Source organism: Carassius auratus, unplaced genomic scaffold (assembly GCF_003368295.1).
Source record: "Carassius auratus strain Wakin unplaced genomic scaffold, ASM336829v1 scaf_tig00217854, whole genome shotgun sequence".
NCBI classification, from domain to species: domain Eukaryota; kingdom Metazoa; phylum Chordata; class Actinopteri; order Cypriniformes; family Cyprinidae; genus Carassius; species Carassius auratus.
In genome coordinates this window covers 1-19,540 of record NW_020529275.1, presented here as the reverse complement: position 1 = coordinate 19,540, position 19,540 = coordinate 1, and the positions used below count along the sequence as shown (strand labels likewise).

At 38.7% G+C, this 19,540-nt stretch overlaps 27 pseudogenes; all 27 read right to left on the bottom strand.

Annotated features, from left to right (window-relative positions):
* Nucleotides 1-30: 30 nt before the first annotated feature.
* Nucleotides 31-149, bottom strand: LOC113103690 (uncharacterized; annotated as a pseudogene).
* A 369-nt stretch (nt 150-518) lies between these two features.
* LOC113103702 (uncharacterized) lies at nt 519-637 on the bottom strand (annotated as a pseudogene).
* A 371-nt stretch (nt 638-1,008) lies between these two features.
* LOC113103716 (uncharacterized) lies at nt 1,009-1,127 on the bottom strand (annotated as a pseudogene).
* Nucleotides 1,128-1,482: 355 nt separating this feature from the next.
* On the bottom strand, nt 1,483-1,601 carry LOC113103715 (uncharacterized; annotated as a pseudogene).
* Nucleotides 1,602-2,989: 1,388 nt separating this feature from the next.
* On the bottom strand, nt 2,990-3,108 carry LOC113103689 (uncharacterized; annotated as a pseudogene).
* A 369-nt stretch (nt 3,109-3,477) lies between these two features.
* Nucleotides 3,478-3,596, bottom strand: LOC113103701 (uncharacterized; annotated as a pseudogene).
* Nucleotides 3,597-3,967: 371 nt separating this feature from the next.
* LOC113103714 (uncharacterized) lies at nt 3,968-4,086 on the bottom strand (annotated as a pseudogene).
* Nucleotides 4,087-4,442: 356 nt separating this feature from the next.
* On the bottom strand, nt 4,443-4,561 carry LOC113103713 (uncharacterized; annotated as a pseudogene).
* A 1,389-nt stretch (nt 4,562-5,950) lies between these two features.
* LOC113103688 (uncharacterized) lies at nt 5,951-6,069 on the bottom strand (annotated as a pseudogene).
* Nucleotides 6,070-6,435: 366 nt separating this feature from the next.
* On the bottom strand, nt 6,436-6,554 carry LOC113103700 (uncharacterized; annotated as a pseudogene).
* A 372-nt stretch (nt 6,555-6,926) lies between these two features.
* Nucleotides 6,927-7,045, bottom strand: LOC113103712 (uncharacterized; annotated as a pseudogene).
* Nucleotides 7,046-7,400: 355 nt separating this feature from the next.
* On the bottom strand, nt 7,401-7,519 carry LOC113103711 (uncharacterized; annotated as a pseudogene).
* A 1,389-nt stretch (nt 7,520-8,908) lies between these two features.
* On the bottom strand, nt 8,909-9,027 carry LOC113103687 (uncharacterized; annotated as a pseudogene).
* Nucleotides 9,028-9,395: 368 nt separating this feature from the next.
* LOC113103699 (uncharacterized) lies at nt 9,396-9,514 on the bottom strand (annotated as a pseudogene).
* Nucleotides 9,515-9,884: 370 nt separating this feature from the next.
* LOC113103710 (uncharacterized) lies at nt 9,885-10,003 on the bottom strand (annotated as a pseudogene).
* A 356-nt stretch (nt 10,004-10,359) lies between these two features.
* LOC113103709 (uncharacterized) lies at nt 10,360-10,478 on the bottom strand (annotated as a pseudogene).
* Nucleotides 10,479-11,866: 1,388 nt separating this feature from the next.
* On the bottom strand, nt 11,867-11,985 carry LOC113103728 (uncharacterized; annotated as a pseudogene).
* Nucleotides 11,986-12,354: 369 nt separating this feature from the next.
* LOC113103698 (uncharacterized) lies at nt 12,355-12,473 on the bottom strand (annotated as a pseudogene).
* Nucleotides 12,474-12,843: 370 nt separating this feature from the next.
* Nucleotides 12,844-12,962, bottom strand: LOC113103707 (uncharacterized; annotated as a pseudogene).
* A 70-nt stretch (nt 12,963-13,032) lies between these two features.
* Nucleotides 13,033-13,151, bottom strand: LOC113103686 (uncharacterized; annotated as a pseudogene).
* A 1,385-nt stretch (nt 13,152-14,536) lies between these two features.
* On the bottom strand, nt 14,537-14,655 carry LOC113103719 (uncharacterized; annotated as a pseudogene).
* Nucleotides 14,656-15,026: 371 nt separating this feature from the next.
* Nucleotides 15,027-15,145, bottom strand: LOC113103697 (uncharacterized; annotated as a pseudogene).
* A 1,123-nt stretch (nt 15,146-16,268) lies between these two features.
* Nucleotides 16,269-16,387, bottom strand: LOC113103708 (uncharacterized; annotated as a pseudogene).
* A 369-nt stretch (nt 16,388-16,756) lies between these two features.
* On the bottom strand, nt 16,757-16,875 carry LOC113103696 (uncharacterized; annotated as a pseudogene).
* A 370-nt stretch (nt 16,876-17,245) lies between these two features.
* Nucleotides 17,246-17,364, bottom strand: LOC113103706 (uncharacterized; annotated as a pseudogene).
* A 347-nt stretch (nt 17,365-17,711) lies between these two features.
* Nucleotides 17,712-17,830, bottom strand: LOC113103705 (uncharacterized; annotated as a pseudogene).
* Nucleotides 17,831-19,222: 1,392 nt separating this feature from the next.
* LOC113103723 (uncharacterized) lies at nt 19,223-19,340 on the bottom strand (annotated as a pseudogene).
* Nucleotides 19,341-19,540: the final 200 nt, after the last annotated feature.

The following is a 19,540-nucleotide window of genomic DNA, read 5'->3' as shown; positions in this document are numbered from 1 at the left end:
TATTATATAATTTGTGAAAAATTTACAAAAATCTTAAAGCAACTGGTATTACCAGGGGGTCTCCCATCCAATTACTAACCAGGCCCAAACCTGCTTAGCTTCCGAGCTCAGACATGATCTGGCATAGCCAGGGTGGTATGGCCATAAGCGAAGACTGCTGCTAAGAGAGAGCTATTTAAAGATCAGTCAATCTAATCGCCGGTATATTATATAAGTAGGAAAGAAAACCCTAAAGCTTAAAGCACCTGGTATTCCCAGGCGGTCTCCCATCCAAGCACTAACCCAGCCAATACCTGCTAAGATTAAGAGATCGGGCATTGACTCTTTTTTTTTTTTTTTTTTTTTTAAGATTATTATATAATTAGTAATAAATTTCCAATAATATTAGAGCACCTGGTATTCCGAGGCGGTCTCCCATCCAGACACTAAACAGGTCCATGACTGCTAAGATTCAAAGAATGGGCATTGACTCTTTTTTTTTTCAAGATTATTATATAATTTGTGAAAAATTTACAAAAATCTTAGAGCAACTGGTATTACCAGGGGGTCTCCCATCCAATTACTAACCAGGCCCAAACCTGCTTAGCTTCCGAGCTCAGACATGATCTGGCATAGCCAGGGTGGTATGGCCATAAGCGAAGACTGCTGCAAAGAGAGAGCTATTTAAAGATCAGCCAATCTAATCGCCGGTACATTATATAAGTAGGAAAGAAAACCCTAAAGCTTAAAGCACCTGGTATTCCCAGGCGGTCTCCCATCCAAGCACTAACCAGGCCAATACCTGCTAAGATTAAGAGATCGGGCATTGACTCTTTTTTTTTTTTTTTTTTTTTTTTAAGATTATTATATAATTAGTAATAAATTTCCAATAATATTAGAGCACCTGGTATTCCGAGGCGGTCTCCCATCCAGACACTAAACAGGTCCATGACTGCTAAGATTCAAAGAATGGGCATTGACTCTTTTTTTTTTCAAGATTATTATATAATATGTGAAAAATTTACAAAAATCTTAAAGCAACTGGTATTACCAGGGGGTCTCCCATCCAATTACTAACCAGGCCCAAACCTGCTTAGCTTCCGAGCTCAGACATGATCTGGCATAGACAGGGTGGTATAGCCATAAGCGAAGACTGCTGCAAAGAGAGAGCTATTTAAAGATCAGCCAATCTAATATAAGTAGGAAAGAAAACCCTAAAGCTTAAAGCACCTGGTATTCCCAGGCGGTCTCCCATCCAAGCACTAACCAGGCCAATACCTGCTAAGATTAAGAGATCGGGCATTGACTCTTTTTTTTTTTTTTTTTTTTTTAAGATTATTATATAATTAGTAATAAATTTCCAATAATATTAGAGCACCTGGTATTCCGAGGCGGTCTCCCATCCAGACACTAAACAGGTCCATGACTGCTAAGATTCAAAGAATGGGCATTGACTCTTTTTTTTTTCAAGATTATTATATAACATGTGAAAAATTTACAAAAATCTTAAAGCAACTGGTATTACCAGGGGGTCTCCCATCCAATTACTAACCAGGCCCAAACCTGCTTAGCTTCCGAGCTCAGACATGATCTGGCATAGACAGGGTGGTATAGCCATAAGCGAAGACTGCTGCAAAGAGAGAGCTATTTAAAGATCAGCCAATCTAATATAAGTAGGAAAGTAAACCCTAAAGCTTAAAGCACCTGGTATTCCCAGGCGGTCTCCCATCCAAGCACTAACCAGGCCAATACCTGCTAAGATTAAGAGATCGGGCATTGACTCTTTTTTTTTTTTTTTTTTTTTTTTAAAGATTATTATATAATTAGTAATACATTTCCAATAATATTAGAGCACCTGGTTTTCCGAGGCGGTCTCCCATCCAAACACTAAACAGGTCCATAGCTGCTAAGATTCAAAGATTGGGCATTGACTCTTTTTGTTTCAAGATAATTATATAATTAGTACAAATTTCCAAAAATATTACAGCAACTGGTATTCCGAGGCGGTCTCCCATCCAAGCACTAAACAGGTCCATACCTCCTAAGATTCAAAGATTGGGCATTTACTCTTTTTTTTTTTTTGTTGCAAGATTATTATGTAATTAGTAAAAATTGCCAAAAATATTACAGCAACTGGTATTTCCCGGCCGTCTTCCATCCAAGTACTAACCAGGCAAAACCTGCTATTATTCAGAGATCGGGCATTGACTTTTTTTTTTTTTTCAAGATTATTATATAATTTGTGAAAAATTTCCAAAAATCTTAAAGCAACTGGTATTACCAGGGTGTCTCCCATCCAATTACTAACCAGGCCCATACCTGCTAAGATTCAGATATGGGGCATTGACTCCTTTCTTTTTTTCTTGCAAGATTATTATATAATTTGTGAAAAATTTCCAAAAATCTTAAAGCAACTGGTATTACCAGGGGGTCTGCCATCCAATTACTAACCAGGCCGAAACCTGCTTAGTTTCCGAACTCAGACATGATCTGGCATAGCCAGGGTGGAATGGCCATAAGCGAAGACTGCTGCAAAGAGAGAGCTATTTAAAGATCAGCCAATCTAATCGCCGGTACATTATACAGGACCAAACCTGCTTAGCTTCCGAGAGCAGACGAGATCAGGCATAGCCAGGTTGTTACGGTCGCAAGCGAAGGATACTGCAAAGAGAAGACTATTTAAAGATCAGCCAATCAAATCGCCCATACATTATATAAGTAGGAATGAAAATCCAAAAGCTTACAGCACCTGGTATTCCGAGGCGGTCTCCCATCCAAGCACTAACCAGGCCAATACCTGCTAAGATTAAGAGATCGGGCATTGGCTCTTTTTTTTTAAGATTATTATATAATTAGTAATAAATTTCCAATAATATTAGAGCACCTGGTATTAACAGGGGGTCTCCCATCCAAACACTACACAGGTCAATGACTGCTAAGATTCAAAGAATGGGCATTCACTCTTTTTTTTTTTCAAGATTATTATATAATTTGTGAAAAATTTACAAAAATCTTAAAGCAACTGGTATTACCAGGGGGTCTCCCATCCAATTACTAACCAGGCCCAAACCTGCTTAGCTTCCGAGCTCAGACATGATCTGGCATAGCCAGGGTGGTATGGCCATAAGCGAAGACTGCTGCTAAGAGAGAGCTATTTAAAGATCAGTCAATCTAATCGCCGGTATATTATATAAGTAGGAAAGAAAACCCTAAAGCTTAAAGCACCTGGTATTCCCAGGCGGTCTCCCATCCAAGCACTAACCCAGCCAATACCTGCTAAGATTAAGAGATCGGGCATTGACTCTTTTTTTTTTTTTTTTTTTTTTAAGATTATTATATAATTAGTAATAAATTTCCAATAATATTAGAGCACCTGGTATTCCGAGGCGGTCTCCCATCCAGACACTAAACAGGTCCATGACTGCTAAGATTCAAAGAATGGGCATTGACTCTTTTTTTTTTCAAGATTATTATATAATTTGTGAAAAATTTACAAAAATCTTAGAGCAACTGGTATTACCAGGGGGTCTCCCATCCAATTACTAACCAGGCCCAAACCTGCTTAGCTTCCGAGCTCAGACATGATCTGGCATAGCCAGGGTGGTATGGCCATAAGCGAAGACTGCTGCAAAGAGAGAGCTATTTAAAGATCAGCCAATCTAATCGCCGGTACATTATATAAGTAGGAAAGAAAACCCTAAAGCTTAAAGCACCTGGTATTCCCAGGCGGTCTCCCATCCAAGCACTAACCAGGCCAATACCTGCTAAGATTAAGAGATCGGGCATTGACTCTTTTTTTTTTTTTTTTTTTTTTTTAAGATTATTATATAATTAGTAATAAATTTCCAATAATATTAGAGCACCTGGTATTCCGAGGCGGTCTCCCATCCAGACACTAAACAGGTCCATGACTGCTAAGATTCAAAGAATGGGCATTGACTCTTTTTTTTTTCAAGATTATTATATAATATGTGAAAAATTTACAAAAATCTTAAAGCAACTGGTATTACCAGGGGGTCTCCCATCCAATTACTAACCAGGCCCAAACCTGCTTAGCTTCCGAGCTCAGACATGATCTGGCATAGACAGGGTGGTATAGCCATAAGCGAAGACTGCTGCAAAGAGAGAGCTATTTAAAGATCAGCCAATCTAATATAAGTAGGAAAGAAAACCCTAAAGCTTAAAGCACCTGGTATTCCCAGGCGGTCTCCCATCCAAGCACTAACCAGGCCAATACCTGCTAAGATTAAGAGATCGGGCATTGACTCTTTTTTTTTTTTTTTTTTTTTTTAAGATTATTATATAATTAGTAATAAATTTCCAATAATATTAGAGCACCTGGTATTCCGAGGCGGTCTCCCATCCAGACACTAAACAGGTCCATGACTGCTAAGATTCAAAGAATGGGCATTGACTCTTTTTTTTTTCAAGATTATTATATAACATGTGAAAAATTTACAAAAATCTTAAAGCAACTGGTATTACCAGGGGGTCTCCCATCCAATTACTAACCAGGCCCAAACCTGCTTAGCTTCCGAGCTCAGACATGATCTGGCATAGACAGGGTGGTATAGCCATAAGCGAAGACTGCTGCAAAGAGAGAGCTATTTAAAGATCAGCCAATCTAATATAAGTAGGAAAGTAAACCCTAAAGCTTAAAGCACCTGGTATTCCCAGGCGGTCTCCCATCCAAGCACTAACCAGGCCAATACCTGCTAAGATTAAGAGATCGGGCATTGACTCTTTTTTTTTTTTTTTTTTTTTTTTTAAAGATTATTATATAATTAGTAATACATTTCCAATAATATTAGAGCACCTGGTTTTCCGAGGCGGTCTCCCATCCAAACACTAAACAGGTCCATAGCTGCTAAGATTCAAAGATTGGGCATTGACTCTTTTTGTTTCAAGATAATTATATAATTAGTACAAATTTCCAAAAATATTACAGCAACTGGTATTCCGAGGCGGTCTCCCATCCAAGCACTAAACAGGTCCATACCTCCTAAGATTCAAAGATTGGGCATTTACTCTTTTTTTTTTTTTGTTGCAAGATTATTATGTAATTAGTAAAAATTGCCAAAAATATTACAGCAACTGGTATTTCCCGGCCGTCTTCCATCCAAGTACTAACCAGGCAAAACCTGCTATTATTCAGAGATCGGGCATTGACTTTTTTTTTTTTTTCAAGATTATTATATAATTTGTGAAAAATTTCCAAAAATCTTAAAGCAACTGGTATTACCAGGGTGTCTCCCATCCAATTACTAACCAGGCCCATACCTGCTAAGATTCAGATATGGGGCATTGACTCCTTTCTTTTTTTCTTGCAAGATTATTATATAATTTGTGAAAAATTTCCAAAAATCTTAAAGCAACTGGTATTACCAGGGGGTCTGCCATCCAATTACTAACCAGGCCGAAACCTGCTTAGTTTCCGAACTCAGACATGATCTGGCATAGCCAGGGTGGAATGGCCATAAGCGAAGACTGCTGCAAAGAGAGAGCTATTTAAAGATCAGCCAATCTAATCGCCGGTACATTATACAGGACCAAACCTGCTTAGCTTCCGAGAGCAGACGAGATCAGGCATAGCCAGGTTGTTACGGTCGCAAGCGAAGGATACTGCAAAGAGAAGACTATTTAAAGATCAGCCAATCAAATCGCCCATACATTATATAAGTAGGAATGAAAATCCAAAAGCTTACAGCACCTGGTATTCCGAGGCGGTCTCCCATCCAAGCACTAACCAGGCCAATACCTGCTAAGATTAAGAGATCGGGCATTGGCTCTTTTTTTTTAAGATTATTATATAATTAGTAATAAATTTCCAATAATATTAGAGCACCTGGTATTAACAGGGGGTCTCCCATCCAAACACTACACAGGTCAATGACTGCTAAGATTCAAAGAATGGGCATTCACTCTTTTTTTTTTTCAAGATTATTATATAATTTGTGAAAAATTTACAAAAATCTTAAAGCAACTGGTATTACCAGGGGGTCTCCCATCCAATTACTAACCAGGCCCAAACCTGCTTAGCTTCCGAGCTCAGACATGATCTGGCATAGCCAGGGTGGTATGGCCATAAGCGAAGACTGCTGCTAAGAGAGAGCTATTTAAAGATCAGTCAATCTAATCGCCGGTATATTATATAAGTAGGAAAGAAAACCCTAAAGCTTAAAGCACCTGGTATTCCCAGGCGGTCTCCCATCCAAGCACTAACCCAGCCAATACCTGCTAAGATTAAGAGATCGGGCATTGACTCTTTTTTTTTTTTTTTTTTTAAGATTATTATATAATTAGTAATAAATTTCCAATAATATTAGAGCACCTGGTATTCCGAGGCGGTCTCCCATCCAGACACTAAACAGGTCCATGACTGCTAAGATTCAAAGAATGGGCATTGACTCTTTTTTTTTTCAAGATTATTATATAATTTGTGAAAAATTTACAAAAATCTTAGAGCAACTGGTATTACCAGGGGGTCTCCCATCCAATTACTAACCAGGCCCAAACCTGCTTAGCTTCCGAGCTCAGACATGATCTGGCATAGCCAGGGTGGTATGGCCATAAGCGAAGACTGCTGCAAAGAGAGAGCTATTTAAAGATCAGCCAATCTAATCGCCGGTACATTATATAAGTAGGAAAGAAAACCCTAAAGCTTAAAGCACCTGGTATTCCCAGGCGGTCTCCCATCCAAGCACTAACCAGGCCAATACCTGCTAAGATTAAGAGATCGGGCATTGACTCTTTTTTTTTTTTTTTTTTTTTTTTTAAGATTATTATATAATTAGTAATAAATTTCCAATAATATTAGAGCACCTGGTATTCCGAGGCGGTCTCCCATCCAGACACTAAACAGGTCCATGACTGCTAAGATTCAAAGAATGGGCATTGACTCTTTTTTTTTTCAAGATTATTATATAATATGTGAAAAATTTACAAAAATCTTAAAGCAACTGGTATTACCAGGGGGTCTCCCATCCAATTACTAACCAGGCCCAAACCTGCTTAGCTTCCGAGCTCAGACATGATCTGGCATAGACAGGGTGGTATAGCCATAAGCGAAGACTGCTGCAAAGAGAGAGCTATTTAAAGATCAGCCAATCTAATATAAGTAGGAAAGAAAACCCTAAAGCTTAAAGCACCTGGTATTCCCAGGCGGTCTCCCATCCAAGCACTAACCAGGCCAATACCTGCTAAGATTAAGAGATCGGGCATTGACTCTTTTTTTTTTTTTTTTTTTTTTAAGATTATTATATAATTAGTAATAAATTTCCAATAATATTAGAGCACCTGGTATTCCGAGGCGGTCTCCCATCCAGACACTAAACAGGTCCATGACTGCTAAGATTCAAAGAATGGGCATTGACTCTTTTTTTTTTCAAGATTATTATATAATATGTGAAAAATTTACAAAAATCTTAAAGCAACTGGTATTACCAGGGGGTCTCCCATCCAATTACTAACCAGGCCCAAACCTGCTTAGCTTCCGAGCTCAGACATGATCTGGCATAGACAGGGTGGTATAGCCATAAGCGAAGACTGCTGCAAAGAGAGAGCTATTTAAAGATCAGCCAATCTAATATAAGTAGGAAAGTAAACCCTAAAGCTTAAAGCACCTGGTATTCCCAGGCGGTCTCCCATCCAAGCACTAACCAGGCCAATACCTGCTAAGATTAAGAGATCGGGCATTGACTCTTTTTTTTTTTTTTTTTTTTTTTTTAAAGATTATTATATAATTAGTAATACATTTCCAATAATATTAGAGCACCTGGTTTTCCGAGGCGGTCTCCCATCCAAACACTAAACAGGTCCATAGCTGCTAAGATTCAAAGATTGGGCATTGACTCTTTTTGTTTCAAGATAATTATATAATTAGTACAAATTTCCAAAAATATTACAGCAACTGGTATTCCGAGGCGGTCTCCCATCCAAGCACTAAACAGGTCCATACCTCCTAAGATTCAAAGATTGGGCATTTACTCTTTTTTTTTTTTTGTTGCAAGATTATTATGTAATTAGTAAAAATTGCCAAAAATATTACAGCAACTGGTATTTCCCGGCCGTCTTCCATCCAAGTACTAACCAGGCAAAACCTGCTATTATTCAGAGATCGGGCATTGACTTTTTTTTTTTTTTCAAGATTATTATATAATTTGTGAAAAATTTCCAAAAATCTTAAAGCAACTGGTATTACCAGGGTGTCTCCCATCCAATTACTAACCAGGCCCATACCTGCTAAGATTCAGATATGGGGCATTGACTCCTTTCTTTTTTTCTTGCAAGATTATTATATAATTTGTGAAAAATTTCCAAAAATCTTAAAGCAACTGGTATTACCAGGGGGTCTGCCATCCAATTACTAACCAGGCCGAAACCTGCTTAGTTTCCGAACTCAGACATGATCTGGCATAGCCAGGGTGGAATGGCCATAAGCGAAGACTGCTGCAAAGAGAGAGCTATTTAAAGATCAGCCAATCTAATCGCCGGTACATTATACAGGACCAAACCTGCTTAGCTTCCGAGAGCAGACGAGATCAGGCATAGCCAGGTTGTTACGGTCGCAAGCGAAGGATACTGCAAAGAGAAGACTATTTAAAGATCAGCCAATCAAATCGCCCATACATTATATAAGTAGGAATGAAAATCCAAAAGCTTACAGCACCTGGTATTCCGAGGCGGTCTCCCATCCAAGCACTAACCAGGCCAATACCTGCTAAGATTAAGAGATCGGGCATTGGCTCTTTTTTTTTAAGATTATTATATAATTAGTAATAAATTTCCAATAATATTAGAGCACCTGGTATTAACAGGGGGTCTCCCATCCAAACACTACACAGGTCAATGACTGCTAAGATTCAAAGAATGGGCATTCACTCTTTTTTTTTTTCAAGATTATTATATAATTTGTGAAAAATTTACAAAAATCTTAAAGCAACTGGTATTACCAGGGGGTCTCCCATCCAATTACTAACCAGGCCCAAACCTGCTTAGCTTCCGAGCTCAGACATGATCTGGCATAGCCAGGGTGGTATGGCCATAAGCGAAGACTGCTGCTAAGAGAGAGCTATTTAAAGATCAGTCAATCTAATCGCCGGTATATTATATAAGTAGGAAAGAAAACCCTAAAGCTTAAAGCACCTGGTATTCCCAGGCGGTCTCCCATCCAAGCACTAACCCAGCCAATACCTGCTAAGATTAAGAGATCGGGCATTGACTCTTTTTTTTTTTTTTTTTTTTTAAGATTATTATATAATTAGTAATAAATTTCCAATAATATTAGAGCACCTGGTATTCCGAGGCGGTCTCCCATCCAGACACTAAACAGGTCCATGACTGCTAAGATTCAAAGAATGGGCATTGACTCTTTTTTTTTTCAAGATTATTATATAATTTGTGAAAAATTTACAAAAATCTTAGAGCAACTGGTATTACCAGGGGGTCTCCCATCCAATTACTAACCAGGCCCAAACCTGCTTAGCTTCCGAGCTCAGACATGATCTGGCATAGCCAGGGTGGTATGGCCATAAGCGAAGACTGCTGCAAAGAGAGAGCTATTTAAAGATCAGCCAATCTAATCGCCGGTACATTATATAAGTAGGAAAGAAAACCCTAAAGCTTAAAGCACCTGGTATTCCCAGGCGGTCTCCCATCCAAGCACTAACCAGGCCAATACCTGCTAAGATTAAGAGATCGGGCATTGACTCTTTTTTTTTTTTTTTTTTTTTTTAAGATTATTATATAATTAGTAATAAATTTCCAATAATATTAGAGCACCTGGTATTCCGAGGCGGTCTCCCATCCAGACACTAAACAGGTCCATGACTGCTAAGATTCAAAGAATGGGCATTGACTCTTTTTTTTTTCAAGATTATTATATAATATGTGAAAAATTTACAAAAATCTTAAAGCAACTGGTATTACCAGGGGGTCTCCCATCCAATTACTAACCAGGCCCAAACCTGCTTAGCTTCCGAGCTCAGACATGATCTGGCATAGACAGGGTGGTATAGCCATAAGCGAAGACTGCTGCAAAGAGAGAGCTATTTAAAGATCAGCCAATCTAATATAAGTAGGAAAGAAAACCCTAAAGCTTAAAGCACCTGGTATTCCCAGGCGGTCTCCCATCCAAGCACTAACCAGGCCAATACCTGCTAAGATTAAGAGATCGGGCATTGACTCTTTTTTTTTTTTTTTTTTTTTTTAAGATTATTATATAATTAGTAATAAATTTCCAATAATATTAGAGCACCTGGTATTCCGAGGCGGTCTCCCATCCAGACACTAAACAGGTCCATGACTGCTAAGATTCAAAGAATGGGCATTGACTCTTTTTTTTTTCAAGATTATTATATAACATGTGAAAAATTTACAAAAATCTTAAAGCAACTGGTATTACCAGGGGGTCTCCCATCCAATTACTAACCAGGCCCAAACCTGCTTAGCTTCCGAGCTCAGACATGATCTGGCATAGACAGGGTGGTATAGCCATAAGCGAAGACTGCTGCAAAGAGAGAGCTATTTAAAGATCAGCCAATCTAATATAAGTAGGAAAGTAAACCCTAAAGCTTAAAGCACCTGGTATTCCCAGGCGGTCTCCCATCCAAGCACTAACCAGGCCAATACCTGCTAAGATTAAGAGATCGGGCATTGACTCTTTTTTTTTTTTTTTTTTTTTTTAAAGATTATTATATAATTAGTAATACATTTCCAATAATATTAGAGCACCTGGTTTTCCGAGGCGGTCTCCCATCCAAACACTAAACAGGTCCATAGCTGCTAAGATTCAAAGATTGGGCATTGACTCTTTTTGTTTCAAGATAATTATATAATTAGTACAAATTTCCAAAAATATTACAGCAACTGGTATTCCGAGGCGGTCTCCCATCCAAGCACTAAACAGGTCCATACCTCCTAAGATTCAAAGATTGGGCATTTACTCTTTTTTTTTTTTTTGTTGCAAGATTATTATGTAATTAGTAAAAATTGCCAAAAATATTACAGCAACTGGTATTTCCCGGCCGTCTTCCATCCAAGTACTAACCAGGCAAAACCTGCTATTATTCAGAGATCGGGCATTGACTTTTTTTTTTTTTTCAAGATTATTATATAATTTGTGAAAAATTTCCAAAAATCTTAAAGCAACTGGTATTACCAGGGTGTCTCCCATCCAATTACTAACCAGGCCCATACCTGCTAAGATTCAGATATGGGGCATTGACTCCTTTCTTTTTTTCTTGCAAGATTATTATATAATTTGTGAAAAATTTCCAAAAATCTTAAAGCAACTGGTATTACCAGGGGGTCTGCCATCCAATTACTAACCAGGCCGAAACCTGCTTAGTTTCCGAACTCAGACATGATCTGGCATAGCCAGGGTGGAATGGCCATAAGCGAAGACTGCTGCAAAGAGAGAGCTATTTAAAGATCAGCCAATCTAATCGCCGGTACATTATACAGGACCAAACCTGCTTAGCTTCCGAGAGCAGACGAGATCAGGCATAGCCAGGTTGTTACGGTCGCAAGCGAAGGATACTGCAAAGAGAAGACTATTTAAAGATCAGCCAATCAAATCGCCCATACATTATATAAGTAGGAATGAAAATCCAAAAGCTTACAGCACCTGGTATTCCGAGGCGGTCTCCCATCCAAGCACTAACCAGGCCAATACCTGCTAAGATTAAGAGATCGGGCATTGGCTCTTTTTTTTTAAGATTATTATATAATTAGTAATAAATTTCCAATAATATTAGAGCACCTGGTATTAACAGGGGGTCTCCCATCCAAACACTACACAGGTCAATGACTGCTAAGATTCAAAGAATGGGCATTCACTCTTTTTTTTTTTCAAGATTATTATATAATTTGTGAAAAATTTACAAAAATCTTAAAGCAACTGGTATTACCAGGGGGTCTCCCATCCAATTACTAACCAGGCCCAAACCTGCTTAGCTTCCGAGCTCAGACATGATCTGGCATAGCCAGGGTGGTATGGCCATAAGCGAAGACTGCTGCTAAGAGAGAGCTATTTAAAGATCAGTCAATCTAATCGCCGGTATATTATATAAGTAGGAAAGAAAACCCTAAAGCTTAAAGCACCTGGTATTCCCAGGCGGTCTCCCATCCAAGCACTAACCCAGCCAATACCTGCTAAGATTAAGAGATCGGGCATTGACTCTTTTTTTTTTTTTTTTTTTTTTAAGATTATTATATAATTAGTAATAAATTTCCAATAATATTAGAGCACCTGGTATTCCGAGGCGGTCTCCCATCCAGACACTAAACAGGTCCATGACTGCTAAGATTCAAAGAATGGGCATTGACTCTTTTTTTTTTCAAGATTATTATATAATTTGTGAAAAATTTACAAAAATCTTAGAGCAACTGGTATTACCAGGGGGTCTCCCATCCAATTACTAACCAGGCCCAAACCTGCTTAGCTTCCGAGCTCAGACATGATCTGGCATAGCCAGGGTGGTATGGCCATAAGCGAAGACTGCTGCAAAGAGAGAGCTATTTAAAGATCAGCCAATCTAATCGCCGGTACATTATATAAGTAGGAAAGAAAACCCTAAAGCTTAAAGCACCTGGTATTCCCAGGCGGTCTCCCATCCAAGCACTAACCAGGCCAATACCTGCTAAGATTAAGAGATCGGGCATTGACTCTTTTTTTTTTTTTTTTTTTTTTTAAGATTATTATATAATTAGTAATAAATTTCCAATAATATTAGAGCACCTGGTATTCCGAGGCGGTCTCCCATCCAGACACTAAACAGGTCCATGACTGCTAAGATTCAAAGAATGGGCATTGACTCTTTTTTTTTTCAAGATTATTATATAATATGTGAAAAATTTACAAAAATCTTAAAGCAACTGGTATTACCAGGGGGTCTCCCATCCAATTACTAACCAGGCCCAAACCTGCTTAGCTTCCGAGCTCAGACATGATCTGGCATAGACAGGGTGGTATAGCCATAAGCGAAGACTGCTGCAAAGAGAGAGCTATTTAAAGATCAGCCAATCTAATATAAGTAGGAAAGAAAACCCTAAAGCTTAAAGCACCTGGTATTCCCAGGCGGTCTCCCATCCAAGCACTAACCAGGCCCAAACCTGCTTAGCTTCCGAGCTCAGACATGATCTGGCATAGACAGGGTGGTATAGCCATAAGCGAAGACTGCTGCAAAGAGAGAGCTATTTAAAGATCAGCCAATCTAATATAAGTAGGAAAGTAAACCCTAAAGCTTAAAGCACCTGGTATTCCCAGGCGGTCTCCCATCCAAGCACTAACCAGGCCAATACCTGCTAAGATTAAGAGATCGGGCATTGACTCTTTTTTTTTTTTTTTTTTTTTTAAAGATTATTATATAATTAGTAATACATTTCCAATAATATTAGAGCACCTGGTTTTCCGAGGCGGTCTCCCATCCAAACACTAAACAGGTCCATAGCTGCTAAGATTCAAAGATTGGGCATTGACTCTTTTTGTTTCAAGATAATTATATAATTAGTACAAATTTCCAAAAATATTACAGCAACTGGTATTCCGAGGCGGTCTCCCATCCAAGCACTAAACAGGTCCATACCTCCTAAGATTCAAAGATTGGGCATTTACTCTTTTTTTTTTTTTGTTGCAAGATTATTATGTAATTAGTAAAAATTGCCAAAAATATTACAGCAACTGGTATTTCCCGGCCGTCTTCCATCCAAGTACTAACCAGGCAAAACCTGCTATTATTCAGAGATCGGGCATTGACTTTTTTTTTTTTTTCAAGATTATTATATAATTTGTGAAAAATTTCCAAAAATCTTAAAGCAACTGGTATTACCAGGGTGTCTCCCATCCAATTACTAACCAGGCCCATACCTGCTAAGATTCAGATATGGGGCATTGACTCCTTTCTTTTTTTCTTGCAAGATTATTATATAATTTGTGAAAAATTTCCAAAAATCTTAAAGCAACTGGTATTACCAGGGGGTCTGCCATCCAATTACTAACCAGGCCGAAACCTGCTTAGTTTCCGAACTCAGACATGATCTGGCATAGCCAGGGTGGAATGGCCATAAGCGAAGACTGCTGCAAAGAGAGAGCTATTTAAAGATCAGCCAATCTAATCGCCGGTACATTATACAGGACCAAACCTGCTTAGCTTCCGAGAGCAGACGAGATCAGGCATAGCCAGGTTGTTACGGTCGCAAGCGAAGGATACTGCAAAGAGAAGACTATTTAAAGATCAGCCAATCAAATCGCCCATACATTATATAAGTAGGAATGAAAATCCAAAAGCTTACAGCACCTGGTATTCCGAGGCGGTCTCCCATCCAAGCACTAACCAGGCCAATACCTGCTAAGATTAAGAGATCGGGCATTGGCTCTTTTTTTTAAGATTATTATATAATTAGTAATAAATTTCCAATAATATTAGAGCACCTGGTATTAACAGGGGGTCTCCCATCCAAACACTACACAGGTCAATGACTGCTAAGATTCAAAGAATGGGCATTCACTCTTTTTTTTTTTCAAGATTATTATATAATTTGTGAAAAATTTACAAAAATCTTAAAGCAACTGGTATTACCAGGGGGTCTCCCATCCAATTACTAACCAGGCCCAAACCTGCTTAGCTTCCGAGCTCAGACATGATCTGGCATAGCCAGGGTGGTATGGCCATAAGCGAAGACTGCTGCTAAGAGAGAGCTATTTAAAGATCAGTCAATCTAATCGCCGGTATATTATATAAGTAGGAAAGAAAACCCTAAAGCTTAAAGCACCTGGTATTCCCAGGCGGTCTCCCATCCAAGCACTAACCCAGGCCAATACCTGCTAAGATTAAGAGATCGGGCATTGACTCTTTTTTTTTTTTTTTTTTTTTTTAAGATTATTATATAATTAGTAATAAATTTCCAATAATATTAGAGCACCTGGTATTCCGAGGCGGTCTCCCATCCAGACACTAAACAGGTCCATGACTGCTAAGATTCAAAGAATGGGCATTGACTCTTTTTTTTTTCAAGATTATTATATAATTTGTGAAAAATTTACAAAAATCTTAGAGCAACTGGTATTACCAGGGGGTCTCCCATCCAATTACTAACCAGGCCCAAACCTGCTTAGCTTCCGAGCTCAGACATGATCTGGCGTAGCCAGGGTGGTATGGCCATAAGCGAAGACTGCTGCAAAGAGAGAGCTATTTAAAAGATCAGCCAATCTAATCGCCGGTACATTATATAAGTAGGAAAGAAAACCCTAAAGCTTAAAGCACCTGGTATTCCCAGGCGGTCTCCCATCCAAGCACTAACCAGGCCAATACCTGCTAAGATTAAGAGATCGGGCATTGACTCTTTTTTTTTTTTTTTTTTTTTTTTAAGATTATTATATAATTAGTAATAAATTTCCAATAATATTAGAGCACCTGGTATTCCGAGGCGGTCTCCCATCCAGACACTAAACAGGTCCATGACTGCTAAGATTCAAAGAATGGGCATTGACTCTTTTTTTTTTCAAGATTATTATATAATTTGTGAAAAATTTCCAAAAATCTTAAAGCAACTGGTATTACCAGGGTGTCTCCCATCCAATTACTAACCAGGCCCATACCTGCTAAGATTCAGATATGGGGCATTGACTCCTTTCTTTTTTTCTTGCAAGATTATTATATAATTTGTGAAAAATTTCCAAAAATCTTAAAGCAACTGGTATTACCAGGGGGTCTGCCATCCAATTACTAACCAGGCCGAAACCTGCTTAGTTTCCAAACTCAGACATGATCTGGCATAGCCAGGGTGGAATGGCCATAAGCGAAGACTGCTGCAAAGAGAGAGCTATTTAAAGATCAGCCAATCTAATCGCCGGTACATTATACAGGACCAAACCTGCTTAGCTTCCGAGAGCAGACGAGATCAGGCATAGCCAGGTTGTTACGGTCGCAAGCGAAGGATACTGCAAAGAGAAGACTATTTAAAGATCAGCCAATCAAATCGCCCATACATTATATAAGTAGGAATGAAAATCCAAAAGCTTACAGCACCTGGTATTCCGAGGCGGTCTCCCATCCAAGCACTAACCAGGCCAATACCTGCTAAGATTAAGAGATCGGGCATTGGCTCTTTTTTTTTAAGATTATTATATAATTAGTAATAAATTTCCAATAATATTAGAGCACCTGGTATTAACAGGGGGTCTCCCATCCAAACACTACACAGGTCAATGACTGCTAAGATTCAAAGAATGGGCATTCACTCTTTTTTTTTTTCAAGATTATTATATAATTTGTGAAAAATTTACAAAAATCTTAAAGCAACTGGTATTACCAGGGGGTCTCCCATCCAATTACTAACCAGGCCCAAACCTGCTTAGCTTCCGAGCTCAGACATGATCTGGCATAGCCAGGGTGGTATGGCCATAAGCGAAGACTGCTGCTAAGAGAGAGCTATTTAAAGATCAGTCAATCTAATCGCCGGTATATTATATAAGTAGGAAAGAAAACCCTAAAGCTTAAAGCACCTGGTATTCCCAGGCGGTCTCCCATCCAAGCACTAACCCAGCCAATACCTGCTAAGATTAAGAGATCGGGCATTGACTCTTTTTTTTTTTTTTTTTTTTTTAAGATTATTATATAATTAGTAATAAATTTCCAATAATATTAGAGCACCTGGTATTCCGAGGCGGTCTCCCATCCAGACACTAAACAGGTCCATGACTGCTAAGATTCAAAGAATGGGCATTGACTCTTTTTTTTTTCAAGATTATTATATAATTTGTGAAAAATTTACAAAAATCTTAGAGCAACTGGTATTACCAGGGGGTCTCCCATCCAATTACTAACCAGGCCCAAACCTGCTTAGCTTCCGAGCTCAGACATGATCTGGCATAGCCAGGGTGGTATGGCCATAAGCGAAGACTGCTGCAAAGAGAGAGCTATTTAAAGATCAGCCAATCTAATCGCCGGTACATTATATAAGTAGGAAAGAAAACCCTAAAGCTTAAAGCACCTGGTATTCCCAGGCGGTCTCCCATCCAAGCACTAACCAGGCCAATACCTGCTAAGATTAAGAGATCGGGCATTGACTCTTTTTTTTTTTTTTTTTTTTTTTAAGATTATTATATAATTAGTAATAAATTTCCAATAATATTAGAGCACCTGGTATTCCGAGGCGGTCTCCCATCCAGACACTAAACAGGTCCATGACTGCTAAGATTCAAAGAATGGGCATTGACTCTTTTTTTTTTCAAGATTATTATATAATATGTGAAAAATTTACAAAAATCTTAAAGCAACTGGTATTACCAGGGGGTCTCCCATCCAATTACTAACCAGGCCCAAACCTGCTTAGCTTCCGAGCTCAGACATGATCTGGCATAGACAGGGTGGTATAGCCATAAGCGAAGACTGCTGCAAAGAGAGAGCTATTTAAAGATCAGCCAATCTAATATAAGTAGGAAAGAAAACCCTAAAGCTTAAAGCACCTGGTATTCCCAGGCGGTCTCCCATCCAAGCACTAACCAGGCCAATACCTGCTAAGATTAAGAGATCGGGCATTGACTCTTTTTTTTTTTTTTAAGATTATTATATAATTAGTAATAAATTTCCAATAATATTAGAGCACCTGGTATTCCGAGGCGGTCTCCCATCCAGACACTAAACAGGTCCATGACTGCTAAGATTCAAAGAATGGGCATTGACTCTTTTTTTTTTCAAGATTATTATATAACATGTGAAAAATTTACAAAAATCTTAAAGCAACTGGTATTACCAGGGGGTCTCCCATCCAATTACTAACCAGGCCCAAACCTGCTTAGCTTCCGAGCTCAGACATGATCTGGCATAGACAGGGTGGTATAGCCATAAGCGAAGACTGCTGCAAAGAGAGAGCTATTTAAAGATCAGCCAATCTAATATAAGTAGGAAAGTAAACCCTAAAGCTTAAAGCACCTGGTATTCCCAGGCGGTCTCCCATCCAAGCACTAACCAGGCCAATACCTGCTAAGATTAAGAGATCGGGCATTGACTCTTTTTTTTTTTTTTTTTTTTTTAAAGATTATTATATAATTAGTAATACATTTCCAATAATATTAGAGCACCTGGTTTTCCGAGGCGGTCTCCCATCCAAACACTAAACAGGTCCATAGCTGCTAAGATTCAAAGATTGGGCATTGACTCTTTTTGTTTCAAGATAATTATATAATTAGTACAAATTTCCAAAAATATTACAGCAACTGGTATTCCGAGGCGGTCTCCCATCCAAGCACTAAACAGGTCCATACCTCCTAAGATTCAAAGATTGGGCATTTACTCTTTTTTTTTTTTTTGTTGCAAGATTATTATGTAATTAGTAAAAATTGCCAAAAATATTACAGCAACTGGTATTTCCCGGCCGTCTTCCATCCAAGTACTAACCAGGCAAAACCTGCTATTATTCAGAGATCGGGCATTGACTTTTTTTTTTTTTTCAAGATTATTATATAATTTGTGAAAAATTTCCAAAAATCTTAAAGCAACTGGTATTACCAGGGTGTCTCCCATCCAATTACTAACCAGGCCCATACCTGCTAAGATTCAGATATGGGGCATTGACTCCTTTCTTTTTTTCTTGCAAGATTATTATATAATTTGTGAAAAATTTCCAAAAATCTTAAAGCAACTGGTATTACCAGGGGGTCTGCCATCCAATTACTAACCAGGCCGAAACCTGCTTAGTTTCCGAACTCAGACATGATCTGGCATAGCCAGGGTGGAATGGCCATAAGCGAAGACTGCTGCAAAGAGAGAGCTATTTAAAGATCAGCCAATCTAATCGCCGGTACATTATACAGGACCAAACCTGCTTAGCTTCCGAGAGCAGACGAGATCAGGCATAGCCAGGTTGTTACGGTCGCAAGCGAAGGATTACTGCAAAGAGAAGACTATTTAAAGATCAGCCAATCAAATCGCCCATACATTATATAAGTAGGAATGAAAATCCAAAAGCTTACAGCACCTGCCGTATCCGAGGCGGTCTCCCAATCCAAGCAGCTAACCAGGCCAATACCGTGGCTAAGATTAAGAGCATCGGGCATGGGCTCTTTTTTTTTAAGATTATTATATAATTAGTAATAAATTTCCAATAATATTAGAGCACCTGGTATTAACAGGGGGTCTCCCATCCAAACACTACACAGGTCAATGACTGCTAAGATTCAAAGAATGGGCATTCACTCTTTTTTTTTTCAAGATTATTATATAATTTGTGAAAAATTACAAAAATCTTAAAGCAACTGGTATTACCAGGGGGTCTCCCATCCAATTACTAACCAGGCCCAAACCTGCTTAGCTTCCGAGCTCAGACATGATCTGGCATAGCCAGGTGGTATGGCCATAAGCGAAGACTGCTGCAAAGAGAGAGCTATTTAAAGATCAGTCAATCTAATCGCCGTATATTATATAAGTAGGAAAGAAAACCCTAAAGCTTAAAGCACCTGGTATTCCCAGGCGGTCTCCATCCAAGCACTAACCAGCCAATACCTGCTAAGATTAAGAGATCGGGCATTGACTCTTTTTTTTTTTTTTTTTTTTTTAGATTA